The sequence below is a fragment of the Cyanistes caeruleus genome, chromosome 12 (genome assembly GCF_971803275.1).
Source record: "Cyanistes caeruleus chromosome 12, bCyaCae1.hap1.1, whole genome shotgun sequence".
Lineage (NCBI taxonomy): Eukaryota > Metazoa > Chordata > Aves > Passeriformes > Paridae > Cyanistes > Cyanistes caeruleus.
This window is the reverse complement of record NC_141712.1, coordinates 15,890,573-15,907,937: the sequence shown is the minus strand read 5'-3', so window position 1 is coordinate 15,907,937 and position 17,365 is coordinate 15,890,573. Positions and strand designations below refer to the sequence as shown.

The 17,365-nt window shown below is 36.3% G+C and overlaps 1 protein-coding gene across 2 annotated transcripts in view; it reads right to left on the bottom strand.

Annotated features, from left to right (window-relative positions):
* WWOX (WW domain containing oxidoreductase) overlaps positions 1-17,365 on the bottom strand; it is a 474,933-nt gene that overhangs the window by 383,409 nt on the left and 74,159 nt on the right. The window lies entirely within an intron of this gene.

Below are 17,365 nucleotides of genomic sequence, written 5' to 3'. Positions count from 1 at the left end.
ATACCAGGAGCATTGCTGGAGGAATGGAAGGATAGCAGCACACAAGTCAGCACAGAAGGAAGCCAGGAAAAATCTCTCATTGTCTCCCAAGCTCAAGTGATCCATGTGATCTCCTCATTTCATTATATCTTGAACTTTTCTCCCTACATGTTTTCTGTTTTGCTAGTACCCATTCTGCCTGCTACAACTACCTTACAGGTTTGGTTTAAACAGAATATCACCACAGTTCCTCTTGCCCCATTCCAGCCAGACTTATCAGGACAGAAAAATAAACACAACTAAAATTTTAACAGGTTCAGTTTCCATAGGAAATATCAATATTCTGGAGCCAGAAAATGCTAAACCAAACTTTGCTACAAAGAGTTTTTTTACCCCCACAAGATGCACATCATTCTGGAACTCATTTTGCCCCACTGGGTAAATATTTATAAATATTCTTCTGTTTGATGGTCAGAGACTTGAGAAAGATGATGCTGCCTTGCATTATGCAATAGAACTCCAGAATTTCTCTTCAGCTGTGCAGTTCAAAGCTGTTTACTCACTACAGAAGTGGTGTGCATAGTTGGGTTAACTTTGCCTCTGCTTGCCTCAGTAGAAACTTGGCTCTCCCAAGGGTAAAAGGACAAGAAAGCTACAAATACAGGGACATAAGGGGGTCAAAAAACAAAATAATCAAGTATAGTTCAACAGACTAGACCACAAGCTGTCAGCTACTGTCCTCCTGGAGATAAGGATTCAAATCCACACAGTATCACCCAGGTAATGCTTTTCCTCTTGGTGTCACACATTAGGTTTCTGCTACTGATTCCAACAACAGAAAAGAGGCATCTGTACTTCAAGCCCAAAAGAAAAAAAGAAAGTATGGAGCCTTCAAAATACTTTCTGAAATAGAATTTAAGCAGACTCAGATTGGCCTGGATTTGGGGATTAATACATTGAAAACATAAGAATCAGAAATGTAAAAATCATAGTATTTTTTCAGCTTTCTCCTTGTATGTTGTTTAAAACCTTGGTGGTTGCAGCCTGTATTTCCTTCATATGTACAGAAGGCACACGGTGAGCACAGACACACATTTACTCTGTTTTCTTCACAGGAAAAACTGGAGCATGGGACATGCAAAGCACTCTGAACCTGACAGCTCAGCTTCTGAAGGCGCTCAAGAAGCCAGGTGTGAGCATTTTCTCCCAGCACAAGAAATCAGTTTAATGTACCATGAGCTTAGGCAAGTTCTCCAAATTTTTTACTTCAGATTCTCCCATCAACTGAGAATCCAGCACCTCTCACCCCACAGAGGTTTCCTGTAGAACACCAATTCCTACTCCAGTTTGAGACTGTGAAATGCTAAACCTTTAGTATCAATTCATTTCTATTCCAAATTTTCCCACTGTCACTTATATCACAATAACTTTTTTTAAAAAAACCTATGAATAAAGCAACATACTTGCAAGGTATGTTCTTAATAATGTAAGAATATCTCCACTAAATGACAAGTAGAAGGTTTTATGTTTGTTTTCTTACAGTAGCTCAGAATTACCTCTGTTATAATGTTTTCCCTCTTTCCCTAGAAGCCTAGGTGTCACATATTGTGATATGTATACAAGAGCTAGGGGGTTTTAATAAAAAATAAAACTAAAAATCATTTTTGCTAAAAGGCATCTTAACTGTAATTGTTCTCTGCAGTCAGAACTGATTGTTAATGGTATGCTGCAAATCCTGATCTAATGTGTCATAATTGTATTATGCTGATGTCTCTCACTACTTCACATGTTTTCAGTACTGAATTATGCCTCATTTTATGTTGTGAAACCTTAAATGAGACTTGCCACCTTCCCAAATACAGGAGACAGTCTTAAAACTGCCATCATCAAATCAATACACTAAGGCAGAAAATTCCAGAATTTTGAAAATTAAATTGACAAAAGGTATTAATGTTCTCTCTACTACCTTATTTTCAATTACACAATTTAAGGAGAAAGTAGATAATGAAATGAGTATAGAATAATTTAAAGAGCTCTTTTCCAAACCACAGGATTGTAACTACGTGGTACCATTGGAAAGCTGCACAAAATGAACTGCTGTCCCTGCTGCAGATACCCAGCACAAATGTCCCACCTGCATCCAAAACCACCTCCAGGACTGGAGCCAGAGCAGCTCTGCAAAGTGGCCAAAGGAGATCAGACACAAGGGGTGGGCAACTTCTGCTGTCTGCTGAACCCTGTGAAATCCAGCTCAGCCAGAACCAGCTGAAAGTTCTGAGGCTGGGATGGGGCTATTTGTATTTCATGAAGCCAAATGAGCAGTTCAAGGCTAACAATGTCCAGGCATCAACGTGGCGCCTTTGAAGAAGCGGCCAAAGGCAAATCAGTCTCCAGTTCCAAACAAGCACACTTCTAAACCCAACACAACACTTTAAAAAGTGAAAAGAAAAAAATTTATCTTATATTTCATGCTTCACACCCAGTTCTAAAAGCCTTTCATCAGTATTTCCAGGTAAGTTTCATTACTCTACACAGCCCCAGAAAACAGCTTATTCAGTTTTGTATGTAGGCTGCTCCCTATTGGAGCAAAAATATTAAAAATGCTTAAGTGCAATTGGCTATATTTTGCACTCATGCTAGAAAAATGCTTATTGAGCCAGAAAGTAACACAAAAGTGAAAACCCCCCGAAAGCCAGCTATTTCACTATATGCAATGCATTCACTTTACAGCTTAAAAATTGTTTAAAAATGAACACTGCATGGTAGAGTAGTTTGGCAGTAAACATGATTGTGCATTTGTGTCTTGGTATTGAAGAAGGGGCCTTTTTTCATAGTGAATTTTTCATTCAAATGTAAGTGATGATTTACGTTAAATATAGGTAAAGCATAGCTACATTTTCCTGAAGGATTGCAAGGAAGTGAAGAGCAGTACAATAAGTTGAAGCATAAAAGCTTTCTCTGTCATAATATTTATTATAATGGCATATAAAATAGCTGAAATAAATAATAGATGACTAAAAGTAAATTCATATGATAAAGAATCTTTCAGCAGACACCATTACTTCTGACTGCTCCAGTTTCATACAGAGTTGAAGAGTCTTAATAAATATGCTGTAGCCCCTGCATCTTATGTAAGTACAAGTCATTTTGTGAGGGCCTACTTAAAATGTACCATAGTGGACACTACATAATTTACTGTATAATTTTGCTCTCAGAAAACAGTGTGTGTACATCTTCAATATTTAAAAGTCCCTAACTCAAAACTGAATACCTAGCACAACAACACGAATATCTGACTTTGAGGAACTGAAAGTATAATCAATTGGTAAAAAGAGGTTTAATTTAATACAGAAAAATCTTCATGACAACGTCTTGGAATGCAGATAGTTCTGATAGGCTGTCTGAGGAAGAAAATCTTGAGGAAAACAAAGAATTTTACATCAAAGCTGATGAAAAATCTATGGAATTACCTGAAAATAGGTAAACAAATAACCAAATCTCAGCATATGACAAGCAATGCCCAAATAAACTCATATTTCCATGTTGAGGATGGAGCAGGGGATGTTTTAGAAGCACAGCTGACAATTTGACACATAGCTTATGGCAGTCAATAGCCAGTGCCATGCACTATTTATGGGGGTACCTAATGGGGAAAAAGGCTTTCACTCAGGATTAGGACTGCAAATATTGCTGTCCCTAATGTAGTCAACATTTGGTACTTCATGCAAAACTGGATTTATGCAATGGCAGCTTCACCTGGTTGTGTGCTTGGGATGCTCTGCAGCTCCTTGGAGCTGATGGGGATGGGTGCATCCCACCACTTTTAGAGCAACCCAGCACCTCTGGTAGCTGCTTTAATATTGTCCTCTGCTGCTGCCTTTGGGACACCTCAATAAAGTTCATTAGCAGACCTTGTGGTGGAACATTTTTACACTCATTTTTCTTGTTTTCTCCCCTCCTCTTCCCCCCAATATCAGCAGTATTTGTGCAGCACTTTCAGATTTCCACTAACTTTATGCAAAACAACACAAACCAATTTCCCAAATATTAACCATTTTACTAAACCATTTATGAGATGTACAAGGAAATAACTGTGACTAACTTGATTCCTCATGAAAATCAGAGATGGAAAGGATTTTCTTTCTTTCATTAGAAAATAAAAAAAAAAACATTTAGTAATACTTGGTTTCACTATTTCCTGATGTGTTTGTTTTACCTGTATTTTGATTGTAATCCAGTGGTGTAAATTATCCCATTATTCTTCTTGCTCAATCCTGTCATAGTCTTAATTAATTAAACCTTAATTTGTAAAGCCAAGTTCTTCCTGCTTAAGTAACTAGATCTTCCTGATCTTGAGAAAAATGGAATTCCTGCAGGGGTTGCCTTCATGCAAGTCAGGAGAACAGCACACAGATCAAGATTCGATGGGTCAGTGTGAACCTGCAAACTGCTCAGATTACTGAGCAGCCTTGGACCAACATTTTATCTTAAAGAATAAATTACTAGTACCATTGTTTTCCTGTTCTTCCACAACAATTCTGGATGTTTGGCAGAGAACAGTGTTTGTCTTCCTGCCACCATCTACAACTTAGAGGCCTCTTCAGAAAAACCTGAAGCCCTCAAGCTGTTCTAGGATTGTCTTGCAAATGAATTTCTAAAAGTTGCAATTGTCCCCCCACACAATAAACTTGAACAAACATCTGAACAGGAGATTTAATGTTGGGCTCAGCTGGGTTATAAAAGCAACCAAGAAGTCTGGATCCTCCCTCAGATGGAGATTAGAGTGAAAGCAACACGTAAGCCTGAAATTCTGAAGGTGAGAGATGTGGAAAAGTGATAAAGATGGCCTGATAGGAAGGAGTTCAGCTTCTGAAGATGGCATACACCAACCTGGCATTTGGTCCTCACATTTAAACAAATCACTGTCCACAGAAATGTTTTTCCTTTGTTCAATTTACCTATAATTTAAAATCCAAACACAAAAATGGGACTCAAGTCTCCAGGTACAGTTTGAATATTTGACTTATCATGTAATCACCATTTTAAATTTCCCAATAGTTTTAGAACTTTATCTCTTTCTATTATCAAATGTCCACACATACATTCATTCATTTCCTTGTGGTTGCTTCATTTTTCAGATTTTAATATCCTTTTTTAATAAATCTTCTGTAATAAGTCCCACTTACCAGTACAATAAGCAATAATGTTATTTCATAATCTTTACATTAGTTAAGTCTTAGATCAGTATCTCTGTAAATTTGGCCTTTCATATCTTCTGAAGACAATTATAAAGGAAAAAAGGAAAACATCTGCATTTCTTAATGAATTATCTTCAGTGAAGTAAACTATGTCCCAGCAATCCTAAATCATGCTTAGAAGGAGCAAAAGAAGTCATTCCCCTACTAAAGATATTTTTATAATTATTTATTCCATAACCAGAGAGAACAAAAACATACAGAAAACTGCTGGACTATAATTTCAGAATACTTCATTTAGCAGGCTCCAAATGCTCTGATTTTTCCTGGATGCACATTGTTCCATAGCACACAGGACACATTTGTTCAGTAACAAGAAATTACATGTATTTAAACAAAAATCTACTGTCGATTCTGGAAATAGGAATTTGTTTAGCTCTTAATGCACATAAACTGTAGGTAATTACTTGGGAGCCTACTTTTAGCTGGATTTTCTTTTTTTTCTTTCCCTGGATATAGATCACTTCTTTCCATCTCCAAACACCCGTTCCTGTAAAGCTCATTTGAATTTATCTTGGGGAATCTCAAATAATCTTGGCAATATATAACATCATGTGTATGGTTTACTATTCTAATAAACATATCTCCTTGTTTAGAGAATGATCAAGGGAGCCTGGGAACATGTAACAGAATCTCAGCTGTGGAGAGCCTCCTATTCAGATGCTTTCAATTCCTTTCATTCTGCAAGATTCGAAGTGATAGCAGAATGCATTTTCAAAGAGAGCAACAAGGCAAACAGCATTGGGATAATTTAGAAGCTACAGGCTTTTTTCCTTTTAAAAACTCCCTCTATTTGAAGTCTTTGAGATTAAATAAACCCAGTTTATGGGTTGCTGAGAAGGAAGCAATGTAGGAGGCAACAGGGTAATGGATTTGTTGGAAATGGCAGAAGCTGGGGGAAAAAGGAGAATTTCTAAATGGGCTAAACCCATAACATCCCTATTGCAATTCATTATTCTTGTTAATTATCCATAAAATTAAAGAGGTGTTATCTCATATGTCCAGCTCCACACACAAAACTTAGAGCAGGATTTCACACGCAGCTCTCACAGAGGGAAGGGAAGGCAGCATCCCCACTCCAGATGACAAACAAGAGGAGAAAAGCATGATGGTCAAAAGGGCAACAATGTTTAAGTAAATACAAAATGAACCTTTTTTCCCTGTTCTCTCATGATCCATAACCATAAGCTACGTTGTTGCCTGAAAGTGCAGACATGCACTGTGCAGTGCATTAATCCTTCAAACACTAACAGATGCTGGCAGGGATTTAGGCTGGAATGTATTTACAAAGTGACAAATTATGTTCTGTATTATACAGAGAGAGAAAGAGCACCCACAAATAGGCTGATAAATGTCAGCTGCAGTCACGACAAACGGTTTATTTTTATTATACTGTAACCACAAATGTTTTTTGCAGGGAGGCCCAAAGATTTATTTGTTGCAGGAAAAAACAAGATTATATATGACACAAAGTAATAACTGTGAGATCACTGATGTTCTGGGCAGCTTGCCCTCCTGGAAGCTGCGTTCAGATTGAAAAATGTTGCTTAAAAATGGTATGTTATATGACACAAAATAAGTAGTTCATAAATCTGTATTGAAACAACAATAACTAATAATTAAAGACGAGCCTTAGGATATGGCTCCTACAAGTTAGAAAGGAAAGCATACTCTTTCCTTTAGTGGAACGTTGCAAGTGAAGCAACAATATTAAAATAAATCTGATGAAATTGTTTCAGATGAAAAACCAAGTGCTGTAATTGCGAGATGGGAGCAGTGTGCATTTTCGATCCTGCAGCACAATTAATTGGCAGAATAGTGACGTCTGCAGGTTTACAAACGCATTGCAGCTCTTTGGGAGGATGGCAAAGCTTGCCAAGGGATTTAAGGTACAGTTCTTTCCCCCTGCTCTTTAATATTATGAAAAATAAAAATATCAATATGGTTAAAAGTCATAGCTTCTGTACTCATGAATAATGTCAGGATGCTTCAACGTAAGTAGAAATAAATATATGAGACAAAGAAATTAAAGAACTGAATAATTAGCTATTTAAGCCATTTTAATTGGCAGTTCATGGGTACAATTTCCTAGATTTAAACAATATAACATTGATAACTTACAGAACAGTATCCTCAAAGAAATAAACACATACACAAACTCTTTTGTTTCCCCAGCTGTTCACATTCCCAAGCTAAGAGATGCATTGAAAATGGTCACATTGATATGTATGTAATTTTAGAAAGTGAAATAAAAGGACTGAATCGCATTAGTAAAGATTTCTTGTACAAGGGTTGGCAGGATCAGCTTCTTAATATACACTCAATATACACATTATACACTTGAACAAAAATATGAAGTCTTTCTGCATGCACAGGAAAATATCAGTACCAGAATATGGAAACCTGCCCTTCTGCCACCTCAACTGTGGTCACAAAAGGAGGAGGCTTTTCACTACTTTCTTTCTAAAGAAATATGGTGTGACAAAGAAAACATAAACAAAGCAAACACAATGGCTGAAATTAAATTTGTGTGCAAACGTGGCCCATCTCAGGAATCACTGACATAAAACCAAACACATCATTAAATAGGTAAGGTAATTCCAAGGTTGTCTGAAAAGCTGAGCTCAAAGTCCAGACTATGTATTTTACAGATGCACAATGGGGCAGCCCCAGACTGGAGGGGTCAGAAGGCCATGTCCCATTGTTCTAATAAGTAAGAAAGTTTAAAATAGCTTTAGTGTAAATGTGAAAAAAGTTCACAATCAAGTGTCTTATTTTTAAGCACCATCAACATGAAAAGCTTTGACATTTTAATTTACTAAATATACATGAATTTTCTGATAAAATTTTGATCTCAAGGTAACAGAAGCAATCCAGAAAATAATTGTCTCATGCAGCAATATAGAGGGAGAGCGGACAATCTCTCATCATTAAACTTACTAAAACACTTGTTTCCTAAATATTACTTGTGTATGAACAGAAGGATGAAGAATATGCCTTAAAAATTATATTTGCACAGGTACAAAAACAAGGAAGTGGCTGCAGGACAGCAAATAAAGCATCAGGAAAACCATAACAACCACCTACTTCCAACTTTAAATATTTGCCTGAAGAATAGGTGTGCAAGATTATTCCAAATACTTTACAGATAAGAGGGAAAAAAGTAATTTCCAAAAAAACCCTCCAATCACCCCCACTGCCTTTTCCCTTTATAAAGGAAGAAACACAAAGAACTGAACACTAAGTTTGTGAGCAATACTCTCTCTACTGGACAGAGAGACTTTTCAGATGCCTTCTGCAATCCTGCAACCATAAGTGTTAATGCCAAGTTTTAATGTAGGCATTCAATTATTAAATTGCTTTCAATTTAACAGACATTGTTACACAGCTAAATAAGCAGCACAAGTTCTACCTTGAAATTTTGGGGTTTAAGCAAGTAGCTTAGGCTTCTCCCAAATGTTAAGGTAAATACTGGCTGTACCTACCTGAACACCTGAAAAAAGAGCAGGTACTGTGTATCTTACCCATATGCCACATGCAAAAATGTAAAACATATTAAAAAAAAAAAAAAAAATTCAAAAAGAAAATTTCCAAGCAGATGTTTATAAACAGAAGGTAACGGATAAAAACCCAAACACAATGCTGCATTATGTTACATGATTCACTGATGAACCCATTGGAACTACAGCAAAAAGCCCTTCTGGAAAACTTCCAGAAATTAAAAGGTGCAAACAAGCTGCCTAATACCCTTGCGTAGACTGAATTCTTATGAAGAAAATAAAGTTTATTGTCTGGAAACAGAGAAAGCATGAGGAAAGCACTAAAGCAATGGAGGTGAACAATTAGACAGATGTTCACTTAAGGAAATAAAGAGAACAGAAGAAGCCATCACTGAGGAATTTTACGAGAATACTGACAACTCTGCACCTCATCAAGGGCACTGGTAAAGTTAAAGCCACTGAAGCCATTTCTCCTCAACTCCAGTACAACTGCTGACCTTGCAAAAGTCTGCATTTAGCAAATGTGGCTTAGGAAAATAGCATTAGACTTTTCATTCTACTATTTTTTCCCGAAGTCCATTTATATACCCTACTGTATATTTCAAGAAAATTAACTTTATTTCCTTGTGTAATATTACATGGACTCTGAATTTTTTCCTAACTATTCTCAGGTATCAGGAAAACCTATACTTACAAAGCCTTTGTTACTTAAGTAAAATTAAATCCTGTCAATTACGTCTGAGATTCATAAAAACATATACATGAATAGCTGGAATGGCTTTTGCTTAATATGATTATATATATGTTTCTAAAATTGTCAGGGTTTGCACAAGATACAATCTGGCAGTCTGGACATGTTTTAGAATTTAGAACATTTGGCATTTAACTACTGAAAGAAAAATAGAGAAAAGTCATATTTTGTTGATAAACTGTCTCATAGAGAAAAAAAATATGGGCATACATGCAGGCAAAAGGAGGAGCAATTAATAATTAGAGGCAAGATTTTTTTTGTCAAGGAGAAAAATCTTATTTTTCTGTGCTCATGCAGACTGAGGTACAAATGTGATTTGTTCCACAAATGTATCTCCTGCTTAAAATATAGTTTAAAAATTCTTGTTTCTGACAATACTTCTCTTGCAGATTTTCAGGAGAAAAGTAACCTCCAAATCTCAAGTGCATAACTGATTACTCCTTTTATCTAGTCACATATTTTCAGAAATTACTGTCAAAGAAATCAGCAAATGTATCTCAGTATCACTAACAGAACTTCCACCACTTTCTTGAGTGCACCAGGCTGCTTCCCACAGCATTCCCCAATTGTTCCTGAACTTTAAATACAACCCCCATCACCTTCCTCACACAGTGCAAGGTACACAAGTATCAGAACTGGACTCAGCATTATCCAGCTGTCCAGGAGCTCCCCCAGCACTGGAAACTGCACACATCAAGCTTGTTCTGTAACATTATTGGCACGATTTGGTTTCTGGGGGTAGGGAGGTACAAGGTAAAAGCCATGGCCTTATCTAAATATTACTTGTACACAAAGCAAACAGAAATCCTATGAAGTAGATCTTTATAAAATACTCCTGGTCTTTCCCAGCCCTGGTTCCACTGCCAAGAAGGGACAGCTCACCCACTGCAAATGGTTTTGCAGTGTTTGCAATGCAATCAGGACTTGGCCCAGGTCTGCAGGGGACAGCCTGCTCATTTCCCACACAGTCAGGTTTCAAAGTTCTCGGTAACTTGGGAGAAATCCACAGGAAAATTTCATGATTCACATTTTAAATAATATAAAAGATGTGGAATGTGATTGATTTCACACTAGAGAGAATTGAAATTACAGTTATGGGATAGGTTTTTTCATGTACTGTAAGGTCAAGTAATAGTAAATAATTAATGAATTATGAAACAAGTTTTCCATAAGGCAACACATAAATTCTATTCAATAAGATCTAAAAGTGTAGTTACACCAAAAAGCCACATAATATATCACAAAATGAACAAAATGCATGATGCTGAGGAATAAAGGGGGGCTGCCATTATATTGGAATAACTGTTACTCTTGTGGAATATAAATAAGGTCTTTCCATACACACACATCATTTTCATAACTTTTACATCTCATAATCTACAGGAAAAAGAAAAGAAAGCATTTTCAACTTTTTTTGTTGTTGCTTTTTGTAGTAAATCTCTTTCCTCACCTCTCCAGCTGTCGGAGGGGTTCTCATGCATGGGGGAGCAGAATGATGAAGTGGATCAGAGTCTGGATGAAACCACAGGGCTCCTTCTCTGATCTTACTGCTGATTTGATTTTTGGCTAAAATCAATGGGCTGCTGATCCATACTCCCTCTTTACCAGCATAAATTTCACATTCTGTGATGCTCAGGCTGTCTCCTGGAATTCAGTAGAATGCACAATGTGATACTGTAGCTACCTTGGTCAGACCTCTGAGGGTCACTGACATACAATCAGTAACCTGAATGGGAGGCAAGAAGTCACAACAGAAACACCAAAACATACTCCTTGCCTTGACACCATCAAATTAGCTGAGTTTGGAGATTTCTGGATTAGTAGATTAGAAACTTTTTTCTCCATCTGTATAAAATTCTGTTCTGACTCTAATAATAATGTTCTGACCTGCAAGACCATGGGATACTGGATTATCTTTCCTGCAATAAGAAAAAGGTTTTGCTTAAAGATGACAATATTCTGAATTTCAGGTTCAACTGTGGTGAAATATTACATACAGAAAAGGACCAAGGGGAGGAGGAAACATTATCAATATTTGAGGAATGTGTGAAATTTTCACAGGGGCTAATAAAAACAAAATTTAAAAAGCAAAGAGGGAGAGTTTCTTCCAATTTTGTGTATCAAATGCAGATAACTTATTACATCTACTTCATAAAGAATCCTGACTAAAAGCCCTGAAATAATTCAAAGTCAGGTTTTAAGTCTCCAGCAATGACTGCCTCACCCTAAAATGTGCTTGGTTTGGGTCTCAGTAGCTGCAGGTGAGGACCAGGCAGTGAGAGCACACACAGTAAAAACAGAGTAAATTTTGAGATCATTTACAAGCAGCATCATCAGCAGAGCTATAAATGTTCACCAATAACCTGCAGTGGTGTAAACATAAGGAGCTGGGGACCCAGTCCTACCAAAATACATCAAGTTCCATTTAGATGTAATTTGATCCATGAACACCCCATAGCAACATGCTGTGCTCTCCTACCAGGCTGAAAAATAAAATAATGAAGGAGAAATGAAGGCTTGCTTTTTTGTTGATTTTTTTTTTTTTACTATTCTAATAGTAAAAGGTAGGCTACTAATGGTAGGCTTGCAACTTTTAAGAAACACACCCAAAAAAATGAATTTTTCAAGGAAATCTAGAATTTTACCCTTTGCTCTGGAAGAAATGTTAACCTCCAAAAACTTACAGCTGTTCTCAGAGATGATTAAAACAGCATCTTAAATGATGCAGTTATCAAAAAGCGACTTGCAAAGACTCAGTCAAAATGCAAAGGCAAATTCTCTCTCTAGAAATTATGGAAAGCTAATTTTTAATGAGCAACCTTCTAAACTTCTCTAATAGATTTTATAAATCATTTTATACCATCTAATGCTATAAGCAGTCAGAACTACACAGGTTTGCATGGAAAACTCATGGTTCCTATGCTGTGCTCCACAGACTATGTCAATTAGTTTACAGAAACCTACAGTTCTTGCAGCTTTTTCAGGTACAGTTTTCACAGCCATGATGTACCTTGAGCATTTGCAGAACTGACCACGACACAAAGGCTGTAAACTTTGGAGTTAGATTATTTTTCTCAAGTACTTATATCTTGAAAAGCCCATGACCACTGTCAATTTCCATTTTTAACTACATGCCTGACAAAGTTAACTGAAAATAGGCCTTTTTTCCCCTCCCATGGCACCATTCAGCACAATTTTTTACTTTATTCTGCCTTCTTCAATCTAAACAGCAGATTTGAGTAGTTAAAGAACATCGAGTTGCACAAGGTTCCACAGAGCATTTCGAGGCATGACAAACTAATTCCCTCAGGCCCATGCAAAAGCATGTGCCAAAAAAATAAGCAGAGGCTTATATTTATAAAAACTTTGATTAAATAGGCAATTTTAGAAGGACAGAGACAAGATTTAAAAAATGAAAAGGCTCCAAAAATGCTGAATTTTGTTTTAAAAAATCAACAGCATCCATATTATCAACCAAATTTACTATTTCATAAATTAAAGTATCCAACAATGAAAAATGCCACCAATGAAGTAGATGAGGCAATGAGAAGCCATTTATATGTGTTTTAACTCTTGTAAGTTTTAGATGACACTCAAATACTCTTCCTTCCCTTCTGTTGAATTTTAATTCCTTACTAACCTTTAAAAGACCCGTGCTCCTCTGCCACCACCTTTGCTGTGTCCTGAACTGCTAAATCGGGTAGTAAAAAGGTTTTCCATGCAAATGACCCATCTGAAACCAGACCATTTTTTAAGCAGTAAATCTGAATGGATTCCTGAATTTTAAAGCATTAAATTCAGCCTTTCTCAAGGTTACATAGCAGATCAGAGATAAAATCTAACCAGAATAACCAGAATCATCCAAGTCTCACAACAAATGTAAAAGTCTTCATGGCATCAGCTCTCATGAATGTGCCTCTTAATAAGGTACAGAAAAAGAGAAAATTTACAACTGACCTTTAAGAAATATTCTTGTTATGCTTTTTAGCCACTGTGATGATAAAGAGAAACTGTTTTTTCTGAATGAGTATACTGTACCTTTAATGGTTCATTTGTAGTTCAGCGTAAAATCTGAACTATTTGTTGTTCATTGTTGCTATATTCTGTTCCAAGGTTCATAATTTGAAAATTGACTTTGGGGACTTTTTGCTTGGTCTATTAAAATGATTCATGTTGCATTCAACATAAATTGTGCATACACAGAGGAGGTTTAGCACACGTATTCACAGTATAATAACTAAAGTGAATTTTGTACAAGCTGCAGTTTGTGGCAAGGATGCAGTATCATTTATCTTAATTTTTTTTCAGCATTACATTAGGCTCGGGCATTTACATTTTCAGGTATGGCTAAACACTTTAAAACTTTCTTTTTACAGCATGAGTAAAGAGAGAATCAAATATACATGTTTATATGATGTAACAAAGTAATGCCTTTTTACTGTCTAAAGTACACATGGATTTACTTTCCATTTACCCTCCTGCACAAAGGCAAATGCAAAGTGCATGAAATATTCACCACCTATGAATCACATAGTGTTCCTATTAAAAAGATGATCATGTTCTGTTTTACCTTTCAAACCATGATATGGTAACAGCCACAGTCTCTAAATGGTTTTGTCACTCAAAACTACCAAAGTAATATACAGTAAGGAAGGAGAGTGTTTACAGTGTTTTATATGACTTTGGGACAATCTAGTGTCAACCAACTAAATAATTAAGAGCAGAGATATGATCTCAGGCACTAGGTTCAGAAATATCTCCTTTGCAAAAGTCCAAGTGGATTTGCCAGACCCACTACATAGGTGGAGGGGGAAAGGAGAAACCAAGATTGTCATCTCTCACTTGATCTTCTTTGAATCTAAGAAGTTCATTTGTTCTTTGCACTTACTTAACAACTAGTTTAATATTTCTTATATGGAAATCTTCTAAGAGATGTTTCAACTTTCAGCTCCACTGAGTGTGATTTTTCACAAAGGTTATTTTCCGGTTTTCATTTCTGCAGCACAAATTTCTGCTCACACAGATTTTTAGTATAAAAGTGCCAAAGCTTGAGGCTAAAAAAAAACCTCAGAAATTAATATCTGTGGACAAAATGTGTGGGCTGACAGTCTGGAGAAATAGGTTTTCTGTACAAAAGACTTGCATCACATAAGAAGAGAGTGACCTGCATATTCAGGAACTAATCAATCCCTAGAAGTTGTGTTAGCTGGATACCAAAATCATCACCAAAAAAAACCCCAAAAAAACCTTAAAAGCTAACAACTTTATTTATGTAGAGCCCAATAATCCAGGATAGATTTTGCACCAAAACCCAGGTAAGGAGCTCTTATGCACTAAATATTGCATTCTGAAGGAGCCAAGCTCCTGTGGGAAGTTTAGCCAACACATTATTTTGCCTTCAGGGTACAAAGAAAATAAACTTTTCCTTTTTGCTTTGTTTTCAGTAGTTAAGGCAGCCCAGAATTATTTAACAACATGTAACACTGACCTCTCTAAAGTTTAATACAATCTGAGAAGCACTTAAAAACTGCAGTGCATTTACACTGAACCTATTCTGACCATCACCATGGGCCAAAGTGAAAACCCAGTTTTCAGCTGAACAGATTTTCATGCCTGAAGAGAAGAAGTTTGTTGCCACTGCACACGGTTACAAAGGTGGTAACATAAATGCTCACCTCAAAAGTGTTTTCAAATGTTAATTAGGGTTGTTCTGATCAGACTTCAGCCATCCAAATATTTCATTTTCTAAGGGGAGATCAGCCCATCAGCCTGATTCCAGCACCCTGCCAGGAAAGGAGCCCAACAACCACACCACATTACAACAGGGGCCAAATTTTCAGCAGCTGACAACTCCTTTTTCTCCTTTCTATGCAAAAAAAGCCCCAAAATTACCAAAACTCACAAACTTTCTTAACAGTAACTATTTTAGCTACAAGCAGTAAGATTGATTTTGTGAAAGACTGGGTGAAGAACAATTAAAAAACACAACAGATTTTATGATAACACAAAAGAGCACAGAGAAATAGAGCCCTGACTTTGAATATGGCACAGAAAACAGGTGTCAGAACACATCTTTTCCTCATTTATTTATATAACAATACTTAAATTATAGGACTTGCTACTTGTTTTTGCACCTTCTTCTTTCATTAGGAGCATCAGTTTCCCATCACATTTTGAAATTACATGAACACATATCAATATATAGGAAAGATATAAACAACTCTACTGATTATATTATTTAAAATTCCAGAAATTCAAATTAAAAGTGCACTGCAGAAAATAAAAAAAAAATATCCATGTAGTAGTGCTTAATTTCAAAATGCATTCAGAATCATAGAGATGCAGGAACTGTATGTGTTAAATCATATAGGCTAAAAAAAAAAAATCTATATTTTAATCTTTTTGGGCAGAAACAAATTATCTTATTTACTACATGAATGGTTTCCTCAATTTGACGCCAATCTTTGGAGGCAACTTCAACCTATCTGAATTAAACAGTCTGCAAAAGAAAAGACTAGATTATTTATATTATAGAATACTGCTAAAAAATAAAATTGAAGGATTACTTTACCACACATTGAAAATAAGAACATGCACATCACTCCAGCTTACAAAAACCTAATTTTACTTTTTCTGTTCTGAGAGAACTTTGATAAGTAGGAAACGTGTTTATCTATACATATAAATATGTGTGTGCATGTATAAATTCCTCCCAAACAGACAGCACCTAAAAAGAGGGGAAATTCACAAAATTGTTTTGTGCCTGTGATTTGTGATTATAAATGCAATTAGAATAATCTTTGATATTTAACCTTTTAGATGGTCCTAAAGTCCCAACCGAAACCATTCTATGATTCTGTGATCATCGGTACAATAAAAACATTTTATAATCTATTTAATCCTAAGTATCTCTTTTTATTGGTGAAATATTTAAAATGTAATAATAATAATAACAATTTTCAAAATTAATTCTGTTCATATGTTAAATGACTGTTGCAAAGACTTCATGAGAAAGTGGGAAAACTCAATGTTAATGTTACCCTTATCAAAGCAAAAAATAAAAGCTTCATGAGTATCTTGAGCTCAAACTGAGGTAACCCAGACATATTAAAGTCTTGGATATCATGCAACTGTTAATGTCACATGTGCTAGCAAGAGAATGTCATATTAAATTAATATCTACTGCTCCTCTGCTGACATGTTAGTTTGCATAGAATGACTGAATTTATGTCAAAATTGAAACCACAGTAATACATTCAACTATCAGGAGAGCAAAAGTGATCAGTGCACAGATACATAAACCTGAAGAAACTGCTGAGAAAATGCAACTGGCATTTCAGTTTTGCAGGAAAACTACTTTGAATATTGTAAAAGAAGTGGATTACTGCTGAGAATAAATGAAACATGGATGTAACTGTACTCATGCACAGGCTTGACACATTGCATGGGGCCACAGCCACACAGGTCTGTGGTCACCATCAGAAAACAGCTCATTACTCTTTAGAATAAAACTTCCCACACAAGCAGTAAGAATGAGAAGGGGCAGGAAGGAACACCTGAAGGATGCAGAAGTGCTATGTGTGTGCATTCATGAAGGCATTGTGGGACTGATCAAGAAGATACTGTGGGAAAAGCAACTTCGCTGCAACTTTATGTTCTTGGGTCCCCCTTTCCCTCCCTTTCCTTTGACTTGATCATCCCCCTGCAGGAGATGGAAGCTGCATTGCATCCCAGTACTAGGCACGAGTACTTTGCCTCTTAACAATACACATGGCAGAATCAAGGATGGTTTCTTCTCAAAAAACTTCCTTTTCAGAGCTACCAGTGAGTGTTTATACTAAAGAACAAATCTGAACCGTTCAAAAATCTCCAGTTCCAAG